General features: G+C 43.9%; 1 protein-coding gene across 1 annotated transcript in view; it reads left to right on the top strand.

Moving 5' to 3' along the window:
* Positions 1-14,455, top strand: part of preb (prolactin regulatory element binding) — a 122,327-nt gene that overhangs the window by 96,531 nt on the left and 11,341 nt on the right. The window lies entirely within an intron of this gene.

The raw sequence follows: 14,455 nt of genomic DNA, 5'->3' as shown, positions 1-14,455 counted from the left end.
ATCACATTGCTCTGTTGTTGTCAATGTCTGTGTGCAGTGCTTATCGGTGTCTGTGTTGTGTGATGATCGGTATCTCTAACTTTCTTATTGTTTCATGGGATGTGGTTGTCGCTGGCTAGGGCACCATTTATTGCCCATCTCGGTTTTCCCTTGAGAAGGTGGTTGAGAAGGCCTTGTACCACTACAGTCCATGTAGTGTATGTACACCCATGGTGCTGTTAGAAAGTGCATTGCAGTTTTTTGGACCCAGTGACAGAAAAGTCATAGTGAAATAGTTCCAAATCAGGATGGTGTGTGACTTGATGAGGAACTTACAGGTGGTGGTGGTGTTTTTTTCACTCATTCGCTGGCTAGGCCAGCATTTATTGCCCATTCCTAATTGCCCTTGTTCAGAGGGCATTTTTAAGAGTCAACCACATTCCTGTGGGTCTGGAGTCACATGTAGGCCAGACCAGGTAAGGACAGCAGATTTCCTTCCCTAAAGGACATTAGTGAACTGGATGGGTTTTTACAACAGTCGACAATGGTTTCACGATCATCATTAGACTTTTAATTCCAGATTTTATTGAATTCAAATTCCACCATCTGCCCTGGCGGGATTCCAACCTGGATCCCCAGAGCATTACCCTGGGTCTCTGGATTATCAGTCCAGTGACAATACCACTATGCCTCCACCTCCCCATGCATCTGCTGTATTTGTTCTTCTAAATGTTGGAGGTCATGGGTTTGGGAGGTGATATCAAAGGAGCCTAGTCATTGGTTGTAGTACACCTTGAAGATGGTGCACGTTGCTTCCACTGTGCAACGGTGGAGGGAGTGAATGTTTGAAGTGATGGATGGGGAACCAATTGAGTGGGCTGTTTTGTTCTGCGTGATGTCAAACTATTTGAGTGTTGATGGAGCTGCACTTATCCAGGCAAGTGGAGAGTATCCCATCACACTCCTGACTTGTGCCTGGTAGATTGTGAACAGGTTTTGGGGAGCCAGGAGGTAAGTAATTTGCTGAAGAATTCCCAGCCTATGACCTGCTTTTGTGGCCATAGAATTCAGTTCAGTTTCTGGTCAATGGTAACCCCTAAGCTGTTGATAGTGGGGAATTCAGCGATGGTAATGCCATTGAATGTCATGGAGAGATGGTTAGATTCTCCCTTGTTGGAAATGGCCATTGCCTGGCACTTGTATAGCACGAATGTTGTTTGCCACCTATCAACCCGAACCTGAATGTTCTCTAGGTCTTTCTGCATGTGGGCACAGACTGCTTCATCATTTGAAGAATTGTGAATGGTACTGAACGTTGTGCATTCACCAGTGCACTTCTCCATTTCTAACCTTATGTTGGAGGAAAGGTCATTGAAGCAGCTGAAGATGGTTGGGACTGGGACACCACCCTGAGGACCTCTTGCAACCATGTCCAGAAGGCAGAGCTAATTGGCCTCCAACAAGCTATTTTCCTTTGTGCTAGGTGCGACTCCAGCTAGCAGAATGTAGAGTTTTTCCCCTGATCCCTGTTGAATTCACTTTACTAGGACTCTTTCATGCCGCTCACTCAAATGCTGCCTTGATGTCAAAGGCAGTCACTCTCACCTCACCTGTAGCATTTTTATCCATGTTGGACCAAGGCTGTAAAGAGGTCTGGCACCAAATGGTCCTGGTGGAACCTTTGTCTGCAAGGGGCTGTCTCCTCTGTCCTGATACTGTTTCTGCACATTGCTTAGACTTTGCAACCTTTGACTTCTGCATGTGCCTGTGTGTATAGATTGTGGCAAGTTAATAGAGATGGATCAATCTGAAGGTGGGAATGTATTGGAGTAGGAAAGATTATTTCAGTCAATCGGGCAGCTGTAGTGTTGGGAGTTGCTGGGAGTTGGAGTAGAGCGGACCTGCAGGGGACAGTCGGGAGCTGAGGAGCGCCAATAATACAGACCGGGGATTCGAGTGAAGCCTACCTTGCTGGGAGCCGGAGTGGAGCTGAGGAGCGCACGGTTTTACTGTTTTACTGTTTCAGCTGCTGTGAGGCAGCGGTTGGGGAAAAAGGGAAAATAAAAGCAACAGTGATGTCACAGGAAGCTAGTAAGCTGATTGGCTGTTAAGGCTCAGTCTAAGGGACAGCGTGAGAGAAACCAGCTTAGGACAGGCGAGTTCAGGTAGATCTATAAATAAAAAGAACTAAAACTTTAAAATAATAAACCAAAACTTGAAAACTTTAAAATTAAAATAAAACAAAGATTTAAAAAAAGCAACAAAAATAGAACAATTAAAACAAACATCTAAAACACATACCTATGTAGTTAAGAAACATATAACCTTTAGTTGTCATTGATACTAGCATTCAATAAACACAGTAAATTGTAGCATACATAATAAGAAAGTAATTAAAGTAAATTAACTAAATATCATAAGTTAGAATGGCGGGACAGGTGTTATGTTGCAATGTGGGAGCTTTTGGCTGCCAAGGTGATCCATGACAAACACGTCTGCTGGAGTGTAAGCAGCTTGAGGAATTCCAGATCAGGATTATTGATCTGGAAGCCAAACTGCAGACACTGCGCAACATAAGAGAGGGGGAGAAAGACCTGGATACTTTATTCCAAAGGATGGTCATGTCTCATGGAATAGGGTCATCTGTTTTGGTCAGCAGTGAGGGACAGGAGGATGTGATCGAGAGTGATGCAGGTAATGGGACCGAGCAGACAGTCGTGGAGGAGCCTCAAACTTTGCAATTGTCAAAAACAGGTTTGAGATGCTCAACCTGTGTGGATGAAAGTGAGGTCTGCAAGGTGGATGAGCAGACTGGCCATGGCACTGTGGTGCAGGGAGCCGTTCAAGTGGGAGGAGCAAAAAGAAATGTAGCGGTAGTCGGGGATAGTATAGTGAGGGGGATTGACACTGTTCTCTGCAGCAAAGAGTGAGAGTCCAGACGGCTGTGTTGCCTGCCCGGGGCCAGGGCTCAGGACATCTGCTCAGGGCTGGAGAGGAACTTACAGTGGGAGGGGGAGGATCCAGTTGTCGTGGTTCATGTAGACACCAATGACATAGGTAGAACTGGGAATTAGGTTCTGCAAAGTCAGTATGAGAAGCTAGGTACCAAATTAAGAAGCAGAACCTCAAAGGTGGTAATCTCTGGATTATTACCTGAGTCTGTGCAAATTCGTATAAGGCAAATAAGATTAGAGAGATGAATGCGTGGCTCAAAGACTGGTGTGGGAGAAGTGGGTCCCGGTTTGTGGGCACTGGCATCAGTACTGGAGAAAGTGGGGGCTGTACCGTTGGGCCGGTTTACACCTGAACCGTGCTGGGACAAGTGCCCTTGCAATTCGCATAACTAGGGAAATGGAGAGGGCTTTAAACTAAACAACAGGGGTGAGGGATCAAGCTTGGGTAGAGGTAGCAATTCAAGGTGTAGAGTCAAGACAGGAGAGCAAAATAATACTGAGAAATGAGGGTCAGAGAATGGCATGAAGGGACAGAGAGAAAAAAACCTCAGAATATATCAACAGTCAAGACCAGATGTCACAAAGGTAATAATAAAACAAGGCTTGAAGGCTCTGTATCTGAATGTGCGTAGCATTCATAACAAAGTAAATAAATTGATGGCCCACATTGAAGTAAATAAATATGATCTGATAGCAATTACAGAGACGTGGCTGCAAGACGACAAAAACTGAGTCCTGAATATTGAGGGGTACATGACATTCAAGAAGAATAGGAAGCTAGGTAAAGGTGGAGGGTAGCACAGTTAATCAAGGATTGCATTGGTGCAATAGTTAGAGATGACCTTGGTTCAGGAGATCAGGATGTAGAATTGGTTTGGGTGGAGATGAGGAATAGTCGGGGGAAAGAAGTCACTAGTGGGAGTGGTCTACAGGCCCCCTAACAGTAGCTACAGTGTAGGACAAAATATTCAAGAGAAAATAGTGCCTGCTTGTGATAAAGGGATGGCAATAATCATGGGTGATTTTAATCTACATATAAATTGGAAAAATCAGATTGACAGTAGTAGCCTGGATGAGGAGTTCTTAGAATGCTTTCGAGATAGTTACTTAGACCAGCATGTTCTATAACCAACCAGAGAGCAGGTTACATTAGACTTGGTATTCTGTAATGTGAGAGGATTAATTAATGACCTCAGAGTAAAGGCACCCCCAGGTAGCAGTGACCACAATATGATTGAATTTTACATCTGGTTTGAGAGGGAGAAGAATGGGTCTAAGTCTAGTATCACACCACACTACCAACCTCATCACTGCTCAATGCATCACTCTGCTATCACTCATCCAGATGCAATCCTTGGCATTCAGAGCTCATGCCTAACATGTAGATACTCCACCTCATTCCAAATTTGTAAACCTGATGTCACACCTGCCATTTGGGCTGTGTGGCATTAAATAGCACACAAGTCACAACCTCACGCTGTATGCTGAGAACACCTTCATGTCTGACCTTTCCCTGATAGAAAACCGCTCGGGTCATGCAGGAAGCTGTCGGTGGTGTGTTGTGCTCCATTAGAGATGTGACCAACCAGAAAGCAAGTTATATTAGACCTGGTATTGTGACAGGATTAATTAATGACCTCAGAGTAAAGGCATCCCTAGGTAGCAGCGACCACAATATGATTGAATTTTACATCCAGTTTGAAAGGGAGAAGAGTGGGTCTAAGACAAGTATCTTAAACTTAACTAAGGGCAACTAAGTGGGAATGAAAGCTGAGCTAGCTGAAGTGAACTGGGAAACTAGGCTAGCGAATAGATCAATAGAGAAGCAGTGGCAGACATTTAAGGGGATATTTCAGAGTATTCAGAATAAGTACATTCCTATTATAAAGAAAAATTCTAAGGGGAGGACCCACCATCCGTGGTTAACTAAAGAAGTTAAGGAAAGCATCAAACTTGAGGAAAAAGTATACAACTCCACAAAGATGAGTGACAGGACAGATGATTGGTCAGAATATAAAGACTAGCAGAAAATGACTAAAGGGTTAACTAGGAGAAAGAAATTAGTGTATGAGAGGAAGCTAGCTAGAAATGTAAAAACGGATAGCAAGAGTTTCTACAGGTATTTAAAAAGGAAAAGTGTTGGTCCTCTAGAGAGTGACAGTGGGGAGTTAATAGTAGATAATAAGGAAATGGCAGAAGAAAAGAACAATTATTTTGCTTCTGTCTTCATTATAGAGGATACAAAAAACATTCCAGTAATAGCTGCAAATCAGGAGGTGAAAGGGAGTGGGGAACTTAGTGAAATTGAAATCACTAGGGAAACGGTACTGAGTAAATTGATGGAGCTGCGGGCCGGCAAGTCTCCAGGTCCTGATGGACTTCATCCTGGGGTCTTAAAAGAGGTGGCTAATGAGGTAGTCGATGCACTGGTGTTAATTTTCCAAAATTCACTAGATTCTGGAAAGGTTCCATATACTGGAAAGTAGTAAATATAACCCCTCTATTCAAGAAGGGTGGGAGGCAGAAAACAGGAAACTATAGGCCAGTTAGCTTGACGTCTGTCGTGGGGACGTTGTTCGAGTTGATCATTAAGGAGGTTATAGCTGAGCACTTAGAAGAGCTCAAGGCAATCGGGAAGAGTCAGCATGGTTTTGTGAAAGGGAAGTCATGTTTAACCAATTTATTGGAGTTTTTTTAAGGAGTGACATGCGCGGTGGATGAAGGGGAGCCTGTAGACATACTGTACTTGGATTTCCTGAAGGCATTTGATAAGGTGCCACATCAAAGGTTATTACGGAAAATAAAAGCGCATGGTGTAGGGGGTAACATATTAGCATGGATAGGAGATTAGCCGGCTGGGAGAAAACCGAGAGTAGGCATAAATAGGTATTTTTCGGATTGGCAGGATGTGATGAGTGGAGTCCCACAGGGGTCTGTGCTGGGGCCTCAACTTTTTACAATTTATATCAATGACTTAGATGAGGGGAGTGAAGATATGGTAACTAAATTTGCAGATGACACAAAGATAGGTAAGAATGGATGTTAGGAAGAGGACATGAGATTGCAGACAGATATAGATAGGTTGAGTGAGTGGGAAAGATCTGGCAAATGGAGTTTAATGTGGGAAAATGTGAAGTTGTTCACTTTGGCAGGAAGAACAAAGAAGCAGAGTATCACTTAAATGGAGATTGGCTGCATAATTCTGAGGTGCAGAGGGATCTGGGTGTTCCAGTACATGAGTCACAAAAAGTTAGTCTGCAGGTACAGCAAGTTATTAAGAAGGCTAATGGAATGTTATCCTTTATTACAAGAGGGATTGAACATAAAAGTAAGGATGTTATGCTTCAGTTATACAGGGTATTGATGAGACCACATCTCAAATACTGTGTGCAGTTATGGTCTCCTTATTTAAGGAAGGATGTAAATGCATTGGAGGTGGTTCAGAGGAGGTTTACTAGATTGGAATGAGTGGATTGTGGTATGAGGAAAGGTTGGACAGACTGGACTTGTTTCCACTGGAGTTTAGAAGGTTGAAGGGCGATTTGATTGAAGTTTACAAGATCCTGAGCAAGGTGGATGTGGAAATGATGTTGCCTCTTGCGGGTGAGCCCAGAACTAGGGGGCACTGTTTTAAAATTAGGTGTCACCCTTTTAGAATAGAGATGAGGAGAAATTTTTTAAAACAGCAAGGAGAGAGCTGGGAGTTCAGTTTAAAACAGCGAGGAGAGAGCCAGGAGTTCAGTTTAAAACAGCGAGGAGAACCCGGAGTTCAGTTTAAAACAGCGAGGAGAGCCGGGAGTTCAGTTTAAAACAGCGAGGAGAGAGCTGGGAGTTCAGTTTAAAACAGCGAGGAGAGCCGGGAGTTCAGTTTAAAACAGCGAGGAGAGCCGGGAGTTCAGTTCCAAATAGCAAGGAGAGAGCTGGGAGTTCAGTTTAAAACAGCGAGCAGAGAGCCGGGACTTCAGTTTAAAACAGCGAGGAGAGAGCCGGGAGTTCAGTTTAAAACAGCGAGGAGAGCCGGGAGTTCAGTTTAAAACAGCGAGGAGAGAGCTGGGAGTTCAGTTTAAAACAGCGAGGAGAGCCGGGAGTTCAGTTTAAAACAGCGAGGAGAGCCGGGAGTTCAGTTCCAAATAGCAAGGAGAGAGCTGGGAGTTCAGTTTAAAACAGCGAGCAGAGAGCCGGGACTTCAGTTTAAAACAGCGAGGAGAGAGCCGGGAGTTCAGTTTAAAACAGCGAGGAGAGAGCCGGGAGTTCAGTTTAAAACAGCGAGGAGAGCCGGGAGTTCAGTTTAAAACAGCGAGGAGAGCTCGGAGTTCAGTTTAAAACAGCGAGCAGAGAGCCAGGAGTTCAGTTTAAAACAGCGAGGAGAGAGCTGGGAGTTCAGTTTAAAACAGCGAGGAGAGCTCGGAGTTCAGTTTAAAACAGCGAGCAGAGAGCCAGGAGTTCAGTTTAAAACAGCGAGGAGAGAGCCGGGAGTTCAGTTTAAAACAGCGAGGAGAGAGCCGGGAGTTCAGTTTAAAACAGCGAGGAGAGCCGGGAGTTCAGTTTAAAACAGCGAGGAGAGCTCGGAGTTCAGTTTAAAACAGCGAGCAGAGAGCCAGGAGTTCAGTTTAAAACAGCGAGGAGAGAGCTGGGAGTTCAGTTTAAAACAGCGAGGAGAGAGCAGGGAGTTCAGTTTAAAACATGGAGAGCTGGGGTTGCTCCTCTGTGTCTCTGGTGCACGCTGGTGCGATCCATGGTGACCACACCTGCAGCAAGTGTTGGCTGCTGGAGGAACTTCGGCTCAGAGTTGATGAGCTGGAGTCTGATCTGCAGACACTGCGACACATCAGGGAAGGGGAGAGTTACTTCGACACTTTTTCAGGAGACAGTTACACCCCTTAGATTAATTACATCCAATTTAGATCGTGGTCAGGGACAAGAGGGTGTGACTGCGAGTGAGGCAGGTATGGGGAACCAGAATGTAGCTTTGGAGGAGCTTCAGCCACTGCCCTTGTCCAATAGTTACGAGGTTCTTGCTCCCGGTGTGGATGAGGGTGCAACCTGCAGGGGGGATGAGTGAACACCACAGCACCGTGGTACAGAGCGCCATTCAAGTGGGGGGAGTACGAGCAGCTCAGGACTAAATTAGAAAGCAGAACTACAAAGGCAATAATGTCCAGATCACTACCTGACCCACGTGCAAATTGGCGTAGGGTAAATAAGTTTAGAGAGGTAAATGCGTGGCTCAAAGATTGGTGTGGGAGAAATGGGTTCTGATTCATGGGGCTCTGGCACCAGTACTGGGGAAGGAGAGAGCTGTTCCACTGGGACAGGCTTCATTTGAACCATGCTGGGACCTGGCAAATCGTATGACAGGTTATAGACAGGACTTTAAACTAATTAGTTGTTGTGGCGGGGCGGGGGGTCAATTGAAGGGAAGTTTAAACAATCAAAAAGAAACGAGAGAGCAGAGGTACAGGGTAGTGAAGAGGTGAACGATAATCAAAGTGTGACAGGAAGGGCCAGATAATAGAAGCAGAAGAGTGCAGCAGAAATCAGAACCAGAATGAGAAATAATGGTAAAAAATCAAAGCTTAAGGCTCTTTATCTGAAAGCAGGAAGCATTTGTAATAAGATAGATGAGTTGATGGCACAAATAGAAATAAATGAATATGACTTGATAGCTATTACAGAGACGTGGTTGCAGGGTGACCAAGGCTGCGAACTCGATTTTCAAGGGTATTCGACATTCCAGAAAAAATAGGCAAAAAGGAAATGGAGGTGGGGTAGCTTTGTCAATAAAGAAAGGTATCAGTGTGGTGCTGAGTGGTGATATGGGTGCAATAGTTCGTGATGTGGAATCAGTTTGGGTGGAAATAAGTAATAGCAAGGGGACGAAGTCACGGGTGGGAGTCGTCTATAGGCCCCGAAGAGTTGCCTCACTGCAGGACAAAGTATAAATTGATAAATAATGGAGGTGTGTAAGAAGGGCGCTACAATTGACATGGGTGATTTTAATCTGCATATTGACTGGACAAATCAGATTCACAGGGGTAACATGGAAGACAAATTTGTAGAGTGCATCAGGGATTGTTTCTTAGAGCAATACATTGCAGAACCTACCGGGGAACAGGCTATTTTAGATCGAGTAATGTGTAATGAGGTAGGATTAATAAGAGGCATTGTAGTTAAGGATTCTCTAGGGGTAGTGATCACAACATGGTAGAATTTCAAATTCAGTTTGAGGGCGAGCAACTTAGGTCTCAAACCAGTGTCCTCAACTTAAATAAGGGCAATTACCGAGGTATGAAGAAAGACTTGTCAAGCGGGCTGGGAAAATAGACTAAGGGGAAGGTCAGTAGATGAACAGACATTTAAGCAGATATTTCATAACGCTCAGCAAAAATTTATCCCGGTCAAAAAGAAGGACTCGATGAGAAGGATGAACTATCCGTGGTTAACAAAGGTGGTCAAGGAGAGCATCCAGTCAAAAACTAAGGCATACAAAGTGATGAAAACTAGTGGTAGGCCAGAGGATTGGGAATATTTTTAGGAACCAGCGGCAGATGACTAAAAAGCTAATAAAGAGGGAGAAAATTGATTATGAAAGTAAATTGGCAAGAAATATAAAAACAAACAGCAAGAGCTTCTACGGGTATATAAAAAGAGAGAGAGTGGCTAAAGTGAGCGTGGGACCCTTGGAGGATTCGACTGGAGAATTGATAACAGGGAACAGGGAAATGGCAGATAATTTAAATCAATATTTTGCATCGGTCTTCATGATGGAGGACACTATAAACATTCCAAAGATATCAGATAAGCCAGGAGCTAATGAGAGGAAACAGTCTCTATCACGAGGGACAAAGTATTTGACAAACTAATGGGACTAAAGACAGACAAGTCGCCAGGACCTGATGACCTGCATCCAAGGGTTTTAAAGGAAGTGGCTGCAGAGATAGTGGAGGCATTGGCCGAAATATTCCAGAACTCACTGGATCCCGGGAGGGTCCCAGTGGATTGGAAAAGCGCTAATGTGACACCCCTGTTCAAGAAGGGAGGGAGACAAAAAGCAGGAAACTATAGGCCAGTCAGCCCAACATCTGTTGTTGGGAAAATACTAGAGTCCATTATTAAGGAAGAAATAGCAGGACATAGAGAAAAGCTTAACGCATTCAAACAGAATCAACATGGTTTTGTGAAAGGGAAATCATGTTTGACAAATTTGCTAGTGTTCTTTGAGGATATAACAAGCAGAGTTGATAAAGGGGAACCGATAGATGTAGTGTATTTGGATTTCCAGAAGGCATTTGATAAGGTGCCACATAAAAGGTTATTGCACAAGTTAGGAGCTCACGGTATTGGGATAATGTATTAGCATGGATTGAAGATTGGTTAACACACATGAGACAGAGAGTCGGGATTAATGAGTCCTTTTCAGGTAGGAAAGACGTAACTAGTGGAGTCCTAGGGCCTCAGTTATTTACTATCTATGTTAATGACTTGGAGAAGGGGCAGAGTGTAATGTATCCAGATTTGCTGACAATACAAAAATAGGTGGAAGGGCATGTTGTGATGAGGACATAAGGAATCTGCAAGGGGATATAGATGGGATGAGTGAGTGGGCAAAAACTTGGTAGATGGAGTTTAATGTAGGAAAGTGTGAGGTCATGCACTTTGGCAGGAAGTATCAAAAGGCAGACTATTATTTAAATGGAGAGAGACTTCAAAATAGTGCAGCACAGAGGGATCTGGGTGTTCTTGTGCATGAAACACAGAAAGTTAGCCTGCAGGTGCAGCAAGTAATTAAGAAGGCAAATGGAATTTTGGCCTGTATTGTTAGGGGGTTGGAGTTTAAAAATAGGGAAGACTTGTTACGACTGTTGGTAAGGCCGCACCTCGAATACTGTGTACAGTTTTGGTCCCCATATTTAAGAAAGGATATACTGGCATTGGAGGCAGTTCAAAGGAGATTCACTAGGCTGATTCCTGGGATGAAGGGGTTGACTTATCAAGAACGGCTAAACAGGTTAGACCTTTATCCATTAGAGTTTAGAAGAATGAGGGGTGATCTTATTGAAACGTACAATATTCTGAGTGGCCTTGACAGGGTGGGTGCTGAGGTGATGTTTCCACTAGTGGGGGATTCTTGAACTAGGGGACATAGTGCTCCAGATTTGGTCTCGCCGAGGCCCTGTACAACTGCGGTAAAACTTACCTACTTTTATATTCCATTCCTCCTGCAATAAACACCAACATTCCATTTGCCTTCCTAATCACTTGCTGTACCTGCACACTGACCTTTTGTGATTCATGTACCAGGACACCCAGATCCCTCTGTACCACTGAATTCTGCAATCTGTCTACATTTAATTTGTATACTGCTTTTCTATTCTTCCTGCCAAAATGGACAAGTCCACATTTTCCCACATTAAACTCGATCCGCCAAAAGTAGGGCACAGATTTAAGGTAACCGGCAAGAGAAGCAATGGCGACATGAGGAACAGTTTTTCACACAGCGAGTGGTTAGGACCTGGTATGCACTGCCTAGGAGCGTGGTGGAGGCAGGTCAACAGAGGCTTTCAAAAGGGCAGAGATGAGAGAAACTTTTTCCCAGGTTTGTGAATCTTTGGAACTCTCTTCCTCAAAAGGTGGTGGAAGCAGAGTCTTTGAATATTTTTAAGGCAGAACTAGATAGATTCTTGTTTAACAAGTGGGTGAAAGGTTATCGGGGGTAGGCAGGAATGTGGGGTTGAGGTTACAATTAGATCAGCCATGATATTATTGGATGGTGGAGCAGGCTCGAGGGGCCGAATAGCCTACTCCTGCTCCTAATTCACATGTTCGTACATACAAGGGAGTCGAGGGTTACGTGGGAACAGACAGAAAAGTGGAGTTGAGACCACAGTCAGATCAGCCATAACACAAACATACGAGCAAGGAGCCGGAGTAGGCCATTTGACCCCTTGAGCCTGCTCCGTCATTCAATAAGATCATTGCTGATCTGATAGTAATCTCAAATCTGCATCCCACCTACCCCCAATAACTATCACCCCCGCCCCCTTGCTTACCTAGAATCTACCCATCTCTGCCTTAAAGATTTTCAAAGACCCTGCTTCCACTGCTTTTTCAGGAAGAGTTCCAAAGACTCACAACCCTCTAGGTGAAAAGTTTCTCCTCACCTCTGTCTTAAATGGGTGACCCCCTAGTTCTAGATTCTCTCTCAAGAGGAAACATCCTCTCCACATCCACCCTGTCAAGACCCCTCAGGATCGTAAAGGTTTCAATTAAGTCTCCTCTTTTCTAAATGCCAGTAGATACAGCCTAATCTGCCCAGCCTTTCCTCATAAGCCAACCCACCCATTCCAGGTAAGGTCCGGTAAGCCTTCTTTGAACTACTTCCAATGCATTTACATCCTTAAATAAGGTGACCAATGCTGTACACAGTACTCCAGATGTGGTCTCACTAGTGCTCTGTATAACTGAAGCATAACCTCCCTACTTTTGTATTCAATTCCCCTCACAAGAAATTATAACATTCTATTAGCTTCCCTAATTACTTGCTGTACCTGCATACTAGCCTTTTGTGATTCATGCACTAAGACACCCAGATCCCTCTGCATCTCAGAGCTCTGCAATCTCTCACCATTTAGATAATATTCTCTTTTATTCTTCCTGCCAAAATGGACATTTTCACATTTTCCCACATTATATTCCATTTGCCAGATCTTTGCCCACTCACTTAACTTATCTGTATCTTTTTGTAGCCTCCTTATGTCCTCTTCACAACTTACTTTCCTACCTATCTGTGTCATCAGCAAATTTGGCAACCATCCCATCCATCCCTTCATCCAAGTCATTTATATAAATTGTTAACAGTTGACGTCCCAGGACTGATCCCTGTGGCACAGCACTCGTTACATCCTGCCAACCAGAAAAAGACCCATTTATGCCTACTGTCTATAGCCAGCCCATCTTCTATCCATGACAGTGTTACCCACTAAACCATGAGCTTTTATTTTACGCAATAATGTCTGATGTGGCACTTTATCAAATGCCTTCTGGAAATCCAAGTACAGTACATCCACCGGTTCCCCTTTATCCACAGCACATGTTACTTCCTCAAAGAACTCCAATAAGTTGGTTAAACATAATTTCCCTTTTACAAAACCATGTTACTCTGCCTGTTTACCTTGAACTTATCCAACTGCCCTGCTATAACTTCTTTAAAATAGCGTCGAACATCTTCCCTACGACATATGCTAAGCTAACTGGCCTGTAGTTTCCTGCTTTCTGTCTCCCTTTTTGAATAGTGGAGTTACAATTGCTATTTTCCAATCTAATGGGACCTTCCCCGAATCTGGGGAGTTTTGGAAAATTAAACCAATGCATCAACTATCTCACTAGCCGTTTCTTTTAAGGCCCTAGGATGAAGTCCATCAGGACCAGGGCATTTGTTGGCCCACAGCTCCGACAATTTGCACAGTACCACTTTTCTGGTGGTTAATTTTCCCAAGTTCTTCCCTCCCTGATTTGTAGCTGCTTATCAAATAGGAGAGCAGGCTAGAAGGGGCAGGTGGCCTACTAAGTCCTATGTTCCTACATTCCTTTGTGCCCGCTGATCCTTGATCCTTCCACCAATGAGAACACTGCCTCCCCATGTACTCTCTCCAGGCCCCTCATGATTTTGAATACCTCTATCAAATCTCCTCTCAACCTTCTCCAAGGAAAATAGCCCTAATTTCTCCAATATATCTACATAACAAAGTTCCTCATTCTGGAACTATTCTTGTGAATCTTTTCTGCACGCTCTCTAATGCCTTCACATCCTTCCTAAAGTGTGGTGCCCAGAACTGGACGCAATACTCCAGTTGAGGCTGAACCAGCGTTTTATATAGGTTTAACATAACTTTCTTGCTTTTGTACTCTATTCCCCCACTGATGAAGCCCAAGATGCCGTATGATTTATTAACAGCGCTCTCAACCTGTCCTGCCACTTTCAATGATTTATGCACATATACATCCAGGTCCTTCTGTTCCTGCAACCACTTCAGGATTGTACCCTCAATTTTATATTGTGTCTCCATATTCTCCCTAATCATTTCACACTTCTCTGCATTGAATTTCATCTACCACTTGCATATTCCACCAATATGTCTATGTCCTTTTGAAGTTCTACACTATCCTCACAGTTCACAATACTTCCAAGTTTCGTATCATCTGCAAATTTTGAAATTGTGCCCTGTACTCCCAAATCTAGGTCATTAACATATATCAGGAAGAGCAGGGATCCTAACACCGATTCCTGGGATCCACCGATCTACCATAAACCTCCTTCTAGTCCAGAAAGTAACCATTTGCTTTCTGTCACTCAGCCAATGTTCTATTCGTGTTGCTGCTGTTCCTTTTATTCCATGAGCTCTAACTTTCCTCACAAGTCTGTTTTACAGCACTTTATCACGTGCTTTTTGGAAGTCCATGTACACCACATCAACTGCTCTGTTAGCTCATCAAAAAGCTCCAGCAAATTAGTTAAGCACAAT

The sequence above is a fragment of the Cetorhinus maximus genome, unplaced genomic scaffold (genome assembly GCF_964194155.1).
Source record: "Cetorhinus maximus unplaced genomic scaffold, sCetMax3.hap1.1 HAP1_SCAFFOLD_214, whole genome shotgun sequence".
NCBI lineage: Eukaryota > Metazoa > Chordata > Chondrichthyes > Lamniformes > Cetorhinidae > Cetorhinus > Cetorhinus maximus.
This window is presented reverse-complemented; position numbering and strand designations above follow the sequence as displayed.